Here is a 14,956-nt window from a genome sequence, read left to right as displayed (position 1 = left end):
CCCTTTTGTTTTGTACTTTCCGTATTCAAAAAAAGATTACAAAAGACATTACGTTTTGCTTCTTGACTGTGTATCGTACAACCACGAAGTTTTAAATTCTTAAAGCCTAAGAAATTAGAAAATCTCTTACCTTAGAACACCAAAAAGCAACCCTGCCTTTAAAAGTGACTTAAATGCTAATGATTAAAATTTTATTTAATGAGATCAATACAAAAGTTATCTTTTTATAACGATTTATATCTGCCACCCAAATAATGTTTTCATCGTTGCAAAATTAAACCTTATCTCAAAAATTATCATATTAAGTTGGTTTGCTATGGGTGACTCCTCTAAGTAGTTTATAAACTGAATTGATCTAAGAAAAGCAATCTTCAGTAATTATAGACAATGGTGTGGAAGCAAAAATATATAGAAATGAAAACTGCATGTGAATTTAAATAAAACCTTAACTGTAAATAACAGGGATAATAGTTCTGAAATATACTAACGGGATTTTCTCTTTTGCATTCCTTTGTATGTGACCTTCTTCCTAGCCTGCTAGAGGCATCCTTTTGCCTCGGGAGATTTGGGGCTGATCGTAGTAAGACTGCCATGGGATAGACCTAATCTCAGCCTTTCTCTATCTAAGTGGCCTTTTCAGTTTCTAGTGAGGCAAGGGTTTTGAGAGTCACACTTTGTCAGGAGGAAAAAGAATTCCTCGGTTCCCCAAAGACTCCTTTCATGATAGCGAAACTTGGAGAGCTGTGGGTTGAGCTGTACTATAAGCCACAGGGAAAGAAAACCTGGTATATGACAATAAATGAAGACAACCTGCCTAGGGAATTAGTGGGGAGATTTGCAGGATGGGAGGGGAGAGAGATTCTTTAAAAAGGAAGCTACAGGGATGTCTGGGTGGCTCAGTCGCTTAAGCCTCTGACTTTGGATCAGGTCATGATCTCACGGTTCACGGTAGGAGCCCCACGTTGGGCTCTGTGCTGACCGCTCAGAGCCTGGAGCCTGTTTCAGATTCTGTGTCTCCCTTTCTCTCTGCCCCTCCCCCTGCTCGCACTCTGTCTCTCAAAAATAAATAATAAACATTTAAAAATTTTTTTAAAAATATACATAGCAAAAGTCCATTTCACTCTTCCCCCACTCCCTGCCCAGGCACAAACCAAACCACCAAGCAGGGCAGGGACCTGGGGAGGACGGGAGGTGCCTGGGTTGCAAAATTTAAGGTGGTGCTCCCTTTCAGGCAGACAATGCTGACAGGGTGCACTTGCTCAAATTTTGCCCCCTGGGTGCTTGCTAGCCTCGTCTAGTCCCAGCCCGGCTACAAGGATGGTCATAGGAACATCCTGAGTGACACGGAAGAATCAGAGCCATGGGCTTAGTATCCTACTTTCTCAGGCAGATGCTGGAAAACCTGTGGGCTCCGAAAGTAGCGGTACATTCAGCACAGAGCCATGTCCAGCAGGCATCATGTGGGAAAGATGCCTGCACAGATAGCCCGAAATAATGTGAGTGATACCTCACAGCTTCCTCCAAAAGTTTACGCAGGACTCCTGTGAAAATTGATAAGAGGAAATCTCAGAGCGGAGTTGGGAGGCTGGCAGGGGAACTCTCACGCCCTCCCACTTGCAACCCGATGGGAGAGACATATCCTGCAGGTGGATACCTTGAGTATACCAGCAGGAGCAAGAAAGGCTGTCCTCCCCCCTAGCAACCGCCCAGCCAATGAGAGACAGGCACAACCCAGCCAATGAAAAGCCGCTACACTCCCAACTTCCGGTTTCCTCCAGTGGACTTTTGGTTTATAACAGGCTTCCCAGGGTCCCCCTTTCCTGTGGAAAGGAGCCTTCCCCTCCTTTGTTTGGGGCACTTGCCTATCGTTTTGCCATAGCTTGCTCTTCCTGGGTTGCAATTCTCTGCCATTCCCGCCCCCCCCTCCCCAAAACTCACTTTTGCAAACGAGGTAACTGGCTATTTTATTTTTTAAAGTTAACGTTACTCGGTGATTGGAAGTGGGATCCAGAAAAGACCCTCAACGACTCTGAGGCTGGCGAGCAAACAGGTGCGGGTACCCACGAAACCGACTGGGCTCACTGCTTTCTCTCCCACCCTGGTGTTTGAGGGTTAATTTTCTCCTCGATTTCTAGCCACACACTCTCCAGGCCTTCTTGGGGATGTGTTTTAAAGCCTTGGGTTTTCTTTTCTAGGATAACTCATTTGGCCTTCAGTCTGACTGCTTTTTGGGGCCAGACCATTCCTGTCAGAACTGCTGGCCTTCGGTCAGACTTCGGTTTGGAACTGGACTGTTCCTGTAGGAACTAAGCTGGCCTTTGCTCTGATTCCTTCTGGAACCAGGCAATTTCTGTTGCACTCCCCTGTTTAGGAACTTTTGTCTTTGCTGTAGAGAAGAACTTGTAAGAAATGGGATTCCAGCCATCAAAATGTTTTGATGTTGCTGCCCCTGCGACTGGGACTCTGGCCAGTTTTTTCTTAATTTTTTAATGTTTGTTTATTTGAGCGGGAGTTGGGGAGGGAGGGGCAGTGAGAGAGGGAGGCACAGAATCGGAGTCAAGCTCCAGCCTCAGAGCTGTAGAGCTGGTCGCGGGGCTTGAACCCAGGAATGATGAGATCATGAACTGGGCCCAAGTCAGACGCTTAACCAATTGAGCCACCCAGGCTCCCCTGGCCGGTTTTGTGTTTAAAAACTATAGCCCATCAGTGTGCGTATTTTATAACCAAGTGGACTGATTTAGCCAATTAGAACTTCAATGGCCAATAAGGGGAATTTTGATCTCCCCAAGCTTGTTTTACTCCAGATTAAATTAGAAAGCCGTGACTCCAAAACAAACCAAAACCTGAACGGGATCCCCATTTTAATATTTGTTTATTTATTTGTGACAGAGTGCGAGTGCAGGAGGGACAGCGAGAGGAGGGCAGAAGCTCTGAAGCAGGCTCTGCACTGACAAGCTGACAGCAGCCAGCCCCATGTGGGGCTTGAACTCACAAGCTGTGAGATCATGACCTGAGCCGAAGTCCGCCGCTCAACAGACTGAGCCACCCAGGTGCCTCTGGGCTGCTATTTTAAAAGGGTACCTTGAGGCTTCCGCATGGGTTGAGGATTCTAAGCTTGCCTCTGCAAAGTACTATTTCTAAATTAACTGAGGCAAACAGTTCAAAAGAGTCAAAATGGTTTCTGAGGCCTTTTTCTCCTCTCCCATCTTCTTTGTCTGCAAACAGGGGGCAGCCACCTGGGTTCAGGACCCCGCTCCCTGTGCCATTTTTCTGTCTTTGCCAAACTTCCCATTTCCTCCCTTTCTCTCCCCACTTGTTCCTCTCCTGGACCTAGGAAAACCTGCCTCTTTAAAATTCAGTCTGCTAAGGATCTAAACAAAACTCAAGTTTCTTATGTTACCTGGACTAAGGCTGAATTGTGAACCATATTTTGTGAGTTTCCTATAGTAACAGACGACTCCCATAGGTTTGCTGAAGAATTTAGCCTAGTTATTCAGACTTACCAATCTGTTTTCTCAGATTTATATCAATTAGCCCGCATGCTTGCTGGTGAGGAATAGGCCAAACATTGGATGAAACTGGTCAGAAGGGAACATTCTGAAGGGAATTTAGAGAGGCAAACCCCTAACTTTTTTTTTTTTTGTAAGTAATCTCTACTCCCAATGTGGGGCTCAAATTCACGACCTCAAGATCAAGAGTCGCATGCCAGCCAGGCACCCCCAAACCCCTAACTTTTGACAAGATGCTGCAGCATGGGCTGGAAAGCTCCCCCAAGCAATTGCAGTAGCTTTTCCCCTGCCTGCTGATTGGAACAAAATTCAGGCTTGCACACAAAAGCCTGATGAGTTTGTTCATGACTGTTATAGTCAATCCAAACTGTTTTTTTAAAGAATATTCTGGTCTTTAGGGCACCTGGTGGCTCAGTTGGTTAAGCGTCCGACTTCGGCTCAGGTTGTGATCTCCCGGTCCGTGAGTTTGAGCCCCGCGTCAGGCTCTGTGCTGACAGCTCAAAGCCTGGAGCCTGCTTCAGACTCTGTGTCTCCCTGTCTCTCTGCCCCTCTCCCACTCGTGTGCTCTCTGTCTCTCTCTCAAAAATAAATAAGTGTGTGTGTGTGCAAGCCTGAATATATACACATATATAGCATTTAACTCGATGTTTATGAACAGGTTGAACGGGGATCTTTCCCTTTAGCTGAAGGGACCCCAGGATGTTTCTCTTTTAGCTAAAACAACCCCTCCAGATTTAGTTAATTTGGCAAACCTGCTCACTTGCGTCCTAGATGAGTCACCTAACGGAAAGACCGCTCAAATTCTCAATTTTCAACTCCAGCAAGTAAAGTCTCCTAAACAAAATTCACTTTCTTTTTTTTTTTTTTTAATTTTCTTTTTCCAACGTTTATTTATTTTTGGGACAGAGAGAGACAGCGCATGAACGGGGGAGGGGCAGAGAGAGAGGGAGACACAGAATCGGAAACAGGCTCCAGGCTCTGAGCCATCAGCCCAGAGCCCGACGCGGGGCTCGAACTCCCGGACCGCGAGATCGTGACCTGGCTGAAGTCGGACGCTTAACCGACTGCGCCACTCAGGCGCCCCTCCTAAACAAAATTCAAATCCTGGAGTTTCTGCTGTTACTGCAAAGAGCCAGGGCATTGGAACGAGCAGACTGTTACAAACTGAAGTGTTCCAGGCGCCTGCGGCCCTCTAGTCCGTCTTTCCAGTGTCCTCCTAATTCCCAATCGTGGGGTTCCGAGGAACTACAGGTGCTCTTCCTAATCCTCACTCTTCATCTGCTCAGAGAAGCTACTCTCTAGGTTGGGCATAAATCTCTCTCTGTCGATACTGACACCAGAGCTATGCTCTCCGTGCTAAACCCCATTGCTGTAAAGCAGCCCCTGCCTGGAGTACCAGAACAGTTACGGTGGGGGCCTGCAATGAACCTTGAGAGGCCCCTGTCTCTGAACCTACTCCCCTTTGGCCTAAGTCCTTTGAGAGATCCACACTTTTTCTCCTTAGTTCCTCTGACCCTACTCGTTTATTGAGCTGAGATTTCTTGGAAAAGTAGCATGCCTGAATTCCTTTCTCCCAAAAGGGGGAAATAATTCTAGATTTTGACAGTAGTAATCAAAATAGCCAACCAGGGAAATTAAAGGACACTTGGACATCTTCTATTCATTTTTGTTGGATCAACTACCCTCCTCTTTATGGCCAAAATCCTCGCCTGATATTGGCAGATTCCGAATCTATCCCTCACAGTGTCTTCCCATAATTAATCAATGCACTGTCAGTAAAAAAGCCCTTCAAGGCATCAAGCCCATAATAGAAGATTGCAAGTGTTAGGACCTCATTATCTCCTGCACTGGTCCCTGCGTTACCTCTACCGTACCTATGAGAAAGCTCAATGACTGACGATGGAGGTTGTCCAGGACCTCTGAGCAATAAATAACATTATCATCCCTCGGCACCCTGTTATTCCCAACCCCCATCCATTATGAACATCCATTTGCATTGAATTTTCACTGTAATTGACCTATGCAGTGCCTTTTTTTAGTATTCCAGTTGATCAGGAGAGCCAATATCTTTTTGCTTTCACTTGGGAGGAAGGGAAATCTACCTGGATACTAATGCCCCAGGGTTTCACAGAGAGTCCTTCTCACTTCCATAAACATTAAAAACTGATGTGGATGGTATATGGTTTTCTGCAGGCTCTACCAGTTCCAGTATGCAGATGATTTGCTCCCCTGCCCCCCTTCTCAAACCTTTTCACAGGAAGAGGTTAAAAGTTCTGGCTTTAAAGGGACACAAAGTTTCCAAAGAGAATTAGTTTGCTCAAACTCAGCTTTAATACTTGGGGCATCTGATCCCAAAACAAAGACTAATTTGGATCCCGATGAGACCCTTCATGGCTGCTTAATGCTGACAGGTTACCTTTTGAATCCCATGACAATTTACAGGAAACTCCTTAAACATATGCAGATTTTTCATGGTTTACTGGTGGTTTTTATTTAAAGAATAAAAATGGAAAAATGTCATGCTGGGTATGCTACTGCAGTGCCTTTTGAAGTCATTGAAACAGCACCTTTACATTTACAATTCAGCCCAAGAGACTGGATTATATACACACCACTACTTGAACTTGTATTTTAGCCAAAGGTAAAACCACAGACATTTATACCAATAGTTGGTATGCCTTTGGGGCAGCTCATGACTTTGGAATGTTATGGAAACAATGAGGTGTCCTTCCCTCCAATGGGAATAAATTTAAAATGGCTCCTATGTCTAAAATATGTTAGGTGCCATGCTTTTGTCTACTGCTCTGGCCACTAAAGTTCCTGGGCATTCCAGACTTAACTCCCAGGAGGCCACGGTAATCCACCTCACTGATATTTCTGCCAAGAATGTTGCTCTCAAGGAAACCAACAGCCAGATCTCTGTCATGGTTCAAAGGGATGCTCTCTCAAATGATAATTTGGAAAAATTGACAAGAGATACCCAACAATTGGGTTAGTCACATGTACTAAGTCACATGCACTAAGAGACTCAGTTGGCAAACTTTGTAGAGACCCTCCAAATACCTTGGCCTAAAACATTACCGTTGGTCTTCTAAATCTCACATCTATCCTTTGGGAACTCCTAGACTCTCAGCCTTTGAGATAATTACAGGATGTCCAATACACTTGGTCCCTGCCTCCTTTGGCCCATAGTTGATAAAAGGAAATAGACTTCAAGAGTGTAAAGGCTAATTGCTTCTATTAAAAATAACCATGCTTTGTCAGAGTAATCTACTGGGAGGCCATGACCTTAAGTATCCCATCTGGTAACCTGGAGATTTCATCTATTGAAAAAGACCCTTCCAGAAAGACTCTTCTGCCTCACTGGAAAGCCTGTTATCAGGCTTTAGACTGACTCTTAGATTCATGTGACTTAACTAAAGAAAACAGCAAATCCTGGCTGGACCTGCCCAGCATCTGGTGACCCGAAAGTAAAGAATTCCTGGAATTGAAGCAGATGACCTCTCCTGAGACACTTTCTGAAGATGTCTGGGCCAGACCTGTACACCTTTTTCTCACTGTTGCTTTTCCTCTTTCGTAGAAAGACAATGCTCCCGTCTACATTTCCCAAGCCCTTGTGAGAGGAAGGAACCTCTTTTGTTTGTGGCCTTTTGGAAATAGCCTCATCATGATCCCAGGACAAATTAACTTTCCGTTTGCTTTTTCTGAAGGGTTAGAAGTTTCCAAATTCAGGGGCGCCTGGGTGGCTCAGTCGGTTAAGCATCCAGCTCTTGACTTCGGCTGAGGTCATGATCTCACAGTTCGTGGGTTTGAGCCCTACATCGGGCTCTGCACTGATGGCTCAGAGCCTGCTTGGGATTCTCTGTCTCCCTCTCTCTCTGCCTCTACCCCGCTTTCACGTTCTCTCTCTCCCTCCAAATAAATAAACTTAAAAATTAAAAAAAAAAAAAAAACACAAAAAACAAGAAGTTTCCAAAATCACAAAAGTCTTCTTTAATCTGAACTGTTCACTGGCTTTGGATTCTTCTCCAGACTGATGTTCTCTGAATTTACAAACTTTCAGGCTGTATTACCAATAACACACTTCAGTGCAAACCCTTCTTTTGAGCTAACAATACGGCATTAAAATGTCTTTGAAGTTGTGCTTTCTTGGAAAAAGTTTATCAGCTATCATTTCATGTTTATACCTAGCTGTATCTTCCCAAATGTACTCACTTAATCCTTTCAGTATGCTCTTGCAGGATTCACTATTTTGCTTTCATGGTCACTTTCAGTAGAGATTCCCAGACGGCACACATGACTTCAGGTTTGCTTTCATAGGAAAACCTTTCTCCCCTAAGTCAGAGTAAGTGCCAATCAATGTTTCAGTTGGCTACTTGCAGACCTAGAGGCCTAGTTTAGAACCGTCATACAATTTGGAATTGCTGTTACTTCTGTCTCGTATAATTATTTTAATGTTTGTATTTTGTTGCCTGTCGAACTTCTTAAAAATGTATCCGATAAGGTGATGCTGGCTCAAGGCCTTGAGATTTCCAACAGTTATGACCTTAGGAAGATTTTAGGTGGGATAACCTGAGAGTTTCTCCCTCCTAACCTTCCTTGTTAACTCAGATGTGGCCTTAAGTGCTTTCCAGCTGCTACGCACTTTCGCTCTTGGTGTAGGACAGGCCACCCAGGAGAGGTCCCTCCTGGGACTGCGGGACAAAACCACTACATATGGAAAACCTGACTCTTAATCAGCAATGCTTTATTTATTTTTTAAAAAGGTTTTATTGTTTTGAGAGAGCACAAGCAGGGGAGGGGCAGAGAGAGAGGGAGGGAGGATCCAAAGTGGGCTCTGCGCTGACAGCAGCTAGCCCCACGTGGGGCTTGAACTCATGAACCATGAGATCATGACCTGAGCCGAAATCGGACGCTCAACTGATTGAGCCGCCAGGTGCCCGACAATCAGCAATCCTTTTAAAGAAAGAGCTTGATCAAAAGGGGGGAAATGTGACAGTTAATAAAGGACATCTCATTCAGAATGGAGTCAGGAGGCCAGCAGGGGAAGCTTACATGCCCTACCACTCATGGTGGGTAGCAAACCCAACAGGAAGACACAGACCTTGCATATGGATACTGCTTTACCATCCCAGCAGGAGGAAGAAAGTCTTTACTCCTTCCTTGGCAACATCCCAGCCAATGCTATCTGTCACAACTCAGCCAATGAGAAGCCATTATATACCTCAAACTCCCAGTTTACTCCAATGGACTTTTTGTTTATAACAGCTTTTCCAACTCCCCCCTTTCCTCTGTAAAAGAGCATCCCCCTCCTTTGTTTGGCAGACTTGCCTATGGTTCTGCTTGCTTTTCCTGGATTATATTCTTTGCTGGTCCCAAATGAAACTACTTTGCTGGTAATATAACTGGCGGTATTATCTTTTTAAGTTTTTAAAAAACGTTTTTATTTTTGAGAGAGGGAGAGAGAGAGTGTGTGTGTGAGCAGGGGAGGGACAGAGAAAGAGAGAGAGAGAGAGAGGATCCGAGGTGAGCTCTGCACTGACAGCAGAGAGCCCCGTGCAGGGCTCAGACTCACGAACTACGAGAGCATGACCCAAGTTGAAGTCGGTCACCCAACCAACTGAGCCACCCAGGCGCCCCTTAGCAGTATTAGTTTTTAAGGTTAACACCCCTCGGGAGGGTGAGGGAATGAGGAGAGGATGGGAGGATCAGTAGAGGCCTTGGGGATACAAAAGGAGGCTATTAAGGCAAGGACAGAAGACAGGAGGCAATGGGGTGAGGGAGTGGTCTGTGATCAGTGGCAGATGCGATCATCTTGCCATCAGTAGATTCAGTGAGGACACAGCCCTTCCACAGGGCTTGCAAGGTAGGCAACCCAAGGACCTGTGTGCATGGGTGACACCCAGTGTTCACCGCCTTGTGTGAACTTCCCCGTTCACCAAGGTGCCTTGGGGAGGACAGTAACTCAGAGACCGAAAGGAGGATTTTGAGTTCCTATTAATTGGCCAATTTTACTTTGTGTCGTTTTTCCTTATAATCAGTGGGGTGCAGGCTCACAAACAAGAATAAATCAGTCATTCAAAGCAAACAAGCAAGACGACGTTTCTCTTCATAAGTTAGTGTGTTAAATCTTGGCTTTGTTGAAGTGTAACTGACCTAAAATAAGTGGCATAAATTTAAATTTGTAAGCTTTTTTTTTTAAAAAAAAAATGTTGATTTGTTTTTCAGAGAGAGCATGAGCAGGGAAGGGGCAGAGAGAGGGGGGAACAGAGGATCTGAAGCAGGCTCCTCAGTGACAGTGGTGAGCCCGATGCGGGACTCAAACTCATGAACCATGAGATCATGACCTGAGCTGCAGTCAGATGCTCAACTGACTGAGCCACTCAGGCACCCCTCAATTTGCAAGTTTTAAGGGAAGTATACATCTGTGAAACAATCACCACCATCAAGACCATGAACATAGTCATCATTCCTGCCCCTTGGCTGTCCCTCCCTTCTACCACACCCCTCCCTCCTCCATTTTCAGGCAACTGCTGATACGCTTTCTGCCACCATGGATTAGTTTCCATTTTCTAGAATTCTGTGTAAATGGAATAGTACAGCATGTACTCTTTTTCTCCTGGCTCCTTATATTCAACATAATTATTTTGTTTTATCCATGTTGTTTCTTGTATCAGTGGTCCATTCCTTTTTTTTAATTGCTGAATGGGATTCTATTGTATGGGTTCACCACGATTTGCTTATCCATTCATCTGCTGTTGGCCATTTGGGCTGTTTCCAGCTTTTGGTTATTACGAACAAAGCGGTGTGAGAGTCCCAGTTGGTACAACTGGAAGAAGGGGTACGCTTCTTCACCAACACTTGATATGGTGAGCCTTTTTTCATTTTATCCATTCTCATAGCTGTGTAGTGATATGTTACGGTGTTTTACATTTGCATTTCCCTAATGACTAATGATGTTGAGCATCTTCTCATGATCTTGCCATCTGGGTATCTTCTTTGGTGAAGTGTGTGCTCAAATCTTTTGACTGTGTTTTTTTTTTTTTTTTTTTTTGGATTTTTTGTTTTAAGTTTTAAGTAGACTTACATTTTGACTCTTACATATAATAAAAAGAGAATCAGGACTTGTGAACAAATAGTGAACAATCATATGAAACAACTTAATATAGCACAGTGGTTAAGAATTCACTGGAGACAGACTAAATCTAATGAAATCTAAGTTCCAACATTTACTAGCTGTGTTGATCTTGGACAAGATCTGACCTTTTTTCCTCACCTATAAAATTGGGTAGGAATAGTTACCATCTCATAGCATCGCTCTGAGGATGAAGTGAGATATGTGGAGAAGGAGAGTGTCCATGGCTTAAAAAACAAATTTAAAAAATGGCTCCTGTGTAATTGAATGAGTCAGTTACGCACTTGAATGTATTTTCCTTGGAATAGGACCGGAGAGAGATTGGAGAATGATGATGCAACCAGGCAAGTATCCCAGTCCAGGGTTTGATCTTTTGAATGGAGTAGTAAGGGTCAAAGTCATTTAAAGGAAGGGTGGTTAAAGTTCCAGCAGAGAAGTACAAGCAATGCTTTGGAACATCTGGAGAAGAGTGATAATAGAGGCTAAGTACAAGCAAAAATTACAAGGGATGATGATTATGACTCATGCCTAAGATTAGGTAATGGGGCAAATATGTCTGAAACTTTGCACAGGGCTATGGAAAGAGATCTCAACCTAGCTTTCACTAGCTTTGGGGTGCCTATGAAATAAAAAGATTAGACCACATAATCTCTAGGGTTTTATTTGGGTCTAGCAGCCTGTGGAATTTCCAATCTAACATGAGACTGGGCGTGGGAAGAAGGGGGAGATTGTGATCCCTGAAAATTTTAGATGGTTGAAATAAAAAAGAAATCTCAAAGTTATCAGAGTATAACTGGTTCCTTACAGAACCACTTGGGGCTGATGGAAGCAAGAGTGGCCAATGGGACACTTTCCCAGAATCTCTGCTCTCAGTGACTATTGCGTGTCGTATTGGCATTTTATAACGCCTGAGTCTCTCAGTTGGTAAAGCATCTGATTCTTGATTTTGGCTCAGGTCATGCTCTCAGGATTCATGAATTTGAGCTTCGTGTCCTTCTCTCTCCCTCTCTCTGCCCCACCCCTGTGCTTTTGTGTGCATTCTCTCTCTCTCAAAATAAATAAACTTTAAAAGATAAAATGAGATTTGCAAGGAATAGGAGGGAAAAAAACACAAATAACAATGGATGGATGGTTAAGTGTCCAAAGTCAGGATGTTCAACCATTGGACTTAACTTCTCTGAAGATTATTGTGAAATAGTATATTTTATCACTTTTTAGGTATGGTTAAAAAAACAAACAAACCTTAAGTCAGTCTGTTACTGCTATGACATATATTTCAAGGCTTTAGTCTCCCAATTAGTCAGGGATGAAAACACATTTAAAACTTTGCCCAAGAAAAACAAAACTGACGTGTTCAAATAATGTCAAAATTCCTTCAAAAGACAATAGATTAACTTAGAGTTATTTGAACTATCTTGGCCTCTGACATCTGTACAAGTAGATAATTGAAAGTCTACTGTACATATTTAAAAAATGCAACTATTTCTGAAAGTTTGTTTTATATTGGTTACAATTTTAGGAGAGGAGAACTCATACCAGGTTTCATCCATTCATTCAAGACATTTATGGACACCCATCATGGCATGCACTCTAGGAGGTACTTGTATACATTTTATATATTTTATACATTTTCTTATTTAGTCGCAACAATTGTGTACTTGGGAAAAAGTAACTATTTAGAGAAGTTAAAACTCGTCAACTCCTTACTGTTAGTTAAGAGGTGTAGCCCTCTGGGAATCTGTAATCTAGCGGGGTAGGCAGGTATCAGACTAAAAAAAAGGTAAGTACCATCATAGACCTCTACTGGCCCCGTGTGGCTCCTTGAGGAAGCCCTGAGAAGGGCTTTAGAACTTTTGGCAGGTAAGTATTGGTCTGTGAGAAGGCGTGGAGGCAGAAGAGAAATTCAAAATAGAGGAGAAAAGTTCCACCGAGGCACAATGGCCGAGAATACCTGGTGTGGTCATGGAATGGCAAGTGTTGCTGTAATGGGGGGGTGGGGTGGGGCAGGGGGAAGGGACAGAATGTTCACACTGGACAGGCTTGGAGGCAAGATGACATATTGTTGCCAGGTGAGCTGGGGAGATCTCTGGGCCCTGAAGCTCCCTCCTGCCCATCCTGTCTCCCCTTAGTCTCATCACAAGAAAAGAATTCAAGGAGGACCAGACATCGGTTGAGCAGTGCAAATGAAGAGTGTACTAGGGAGAGTCCACTCTTGAGAGGTGAGACCAGGTGAGCTCAACGGACAGCTGTGCCCCGGGTTCGGGTTGCTACCTTTTATTGACAGGTGTTAACTTGGGGCAGGAATATTTATTACTCGGGGAGAGGATTTGGGGGGGAGCAGGGTTTCCTGCCATTTCTCCCTTACTTGGCCAGAGTCTCCTGCCTTCTAGCTGTAGCAGTTAACGAGGAACCAGCGAGGGATTTTGACCAGGAGAATAGCTGGTACAGGGCTGTGTTTTAACAATACTTCCGGTAGTCTTCAACTAACGTATGGTAGTCTGGGTAGAAGGAGGGGGCAGGAAGGCTGCTGGAAGCTCTTCTGGTCAAGCTGGCAGAAGCTGAGGAGGACTTGCCAAAGGAAAGGGAGCATTTTACTCCCCACCCCAAGGGTTCTCTTGTGAGGTCTCTTCTGTGTTTATTCCTTAGAAAACAAGGTACAGTTCCCTAACTGATGTGAAGAAGAGTTTTTGTTTGTTTACGTTGTTCTTTGGCAAGTAAAAAGGGAGCTTTTTTTGTGTCTTTTTTATTCAGGTTCTGGGTCATGAGGAACGGAAGTAGAATATGAGTGGTCAGTACGGCATCTGGAAAGGATGGAATCCGTAGAATTTGATTGGATGGGGAGACTTCATGATGACTCCCAAATTTTAAACATCAGTGGCGAGGAAAATGGGGGTTTCCCTGTGGGAACTAAGACAGTGATTTGAGGAGAAGGACAGTATGCTTAAACGGGCTCAGTGGGAACTTGCAGTAGGCTCTTCGTGCAGAAATATCCAGAAGCTGTTGAAAAGCCAGAGCTGGTATTAATAAAAAAAAAAAAAAAAAGTAGGGGCTGGAGATAATGCAGTTGGCTGTTGTCTGCGTGCAGATAAAGTGGCGAGTGGTGAATGTCTGTGCGGAGGGATAACACGGTGGCAATGGACAAGATGGCCCAGGGCAGAACTTTGAGAAAACAGAGCAGGAGAAGGAGGAGGGGACCCATCTAGGGAGAAAGAGAGGATAGGAGGTGAGAGAAGTAGAACATACTGAGGTGTTGAGGTAGTGGGAGGGGATGGGAAGTTGGTAAATGCAGGAGGCTGGTGGAGGAGGGGGAAGGAGGAGGATGTAGGCGCAGGGGCTGTGTTTGGTGGTAAAGGGTCACTTCCTCTGGGCAGTCTCTTTGTCCCACTCCAGGCCATCCAGGACTGTCTTCCTCTTCCCCAGGCTTGGCCTGTGCCTCGGTGACAGGTTGGCCACCAGTGTTTGCTTGTGTGTCCGTTTGCCCTTTAGATCAAATGCTCTCAAAGAGCAAGGTCTGTGTAGAGTTGTCTACGCGGTGAGTATAGGACGAAGGCTCAGGAAATTAAGGCCACTCCCTGAGAGAGCAGTTTCAGGAGCGCATTGAGAAGGAAAGTCAAAGTGTAGGGTGTTCGGAAACAGGAAGATGGTAAGAAATGAAAGACACGTCTGATTTAGAAGACAGGGCAGGCAGGCAGTTATGAGCAAAGAGGAGAGAGAAAGCAAATCACCAAGAAAGAAACAGAAGAAAATGTCTAATTCTAGAGTAGGAGAGAGTTGCCTATGTTTCTAAACTGGGGCGTGAGCCAGTGGAAGGGAGTGGATAAGGATGCAACAAGAGACCGTGGTCATGCCAGTAATGCCAGATGGAGTGATTTGGAGAGGGACCGGTAAATGCAGGGGAGGGATGAACCTCTGGCAGAGGGCAGGGGTGGGTGAAAGTGCAGAGAAACCTAGCTGTCAGAGGTGGGCTATGAGGTGAGGGGTCGTAATGAACTGTGAGGAAGGAACCTATGGCCTCATGAAAACATACTCCGGCCTTGAAGTTCGAATACCGCCCTTTATCGGCCACGTGGACTGTGACTTAACATTTTTTCCGAGCCTCAACCTTCCTGTAGGTAAAATGGGGGTACTAGCTTCCAGCTCCAAAAATCAGGTGTTGTCGTCCCACTTACTGGCAAGTGCTTTCTTGGCTTGTTGTTTGCTTGGGTTTTAAATTTATTTGGGCAGGTTTCCCTTAGACGGTAGAGACACTGGACGGCGGTCTGGAGGTGATCAGCAAAGCAGGAGGCGGGCTTTCTGAGCATGGAGCGAGACA

The sequence above is a fragment of the Lynx rufus genome, unplaced genomic scaffold (assembly GCF_022079265.1).
Source record: "Lynx rufus isolate CCGP_SWC_20201006 ecotype Redwood Valley unplaced genomic scaffold, mLynRuf1.p SCAF_10, whole genome shotgun sequence".
In the NCBI taxonomy this organism is placed as follows: domain Eukaryota; kingdom Metazoa; phylum Chordata; class Mammalia; order Carnivora; family Felidae; genus Lynx; species Lynx rufus.
The sequence above is the reverse complement of the archived record's forward strand: the minus strand, read 5'-3'. Positions refer to the sequence as shown.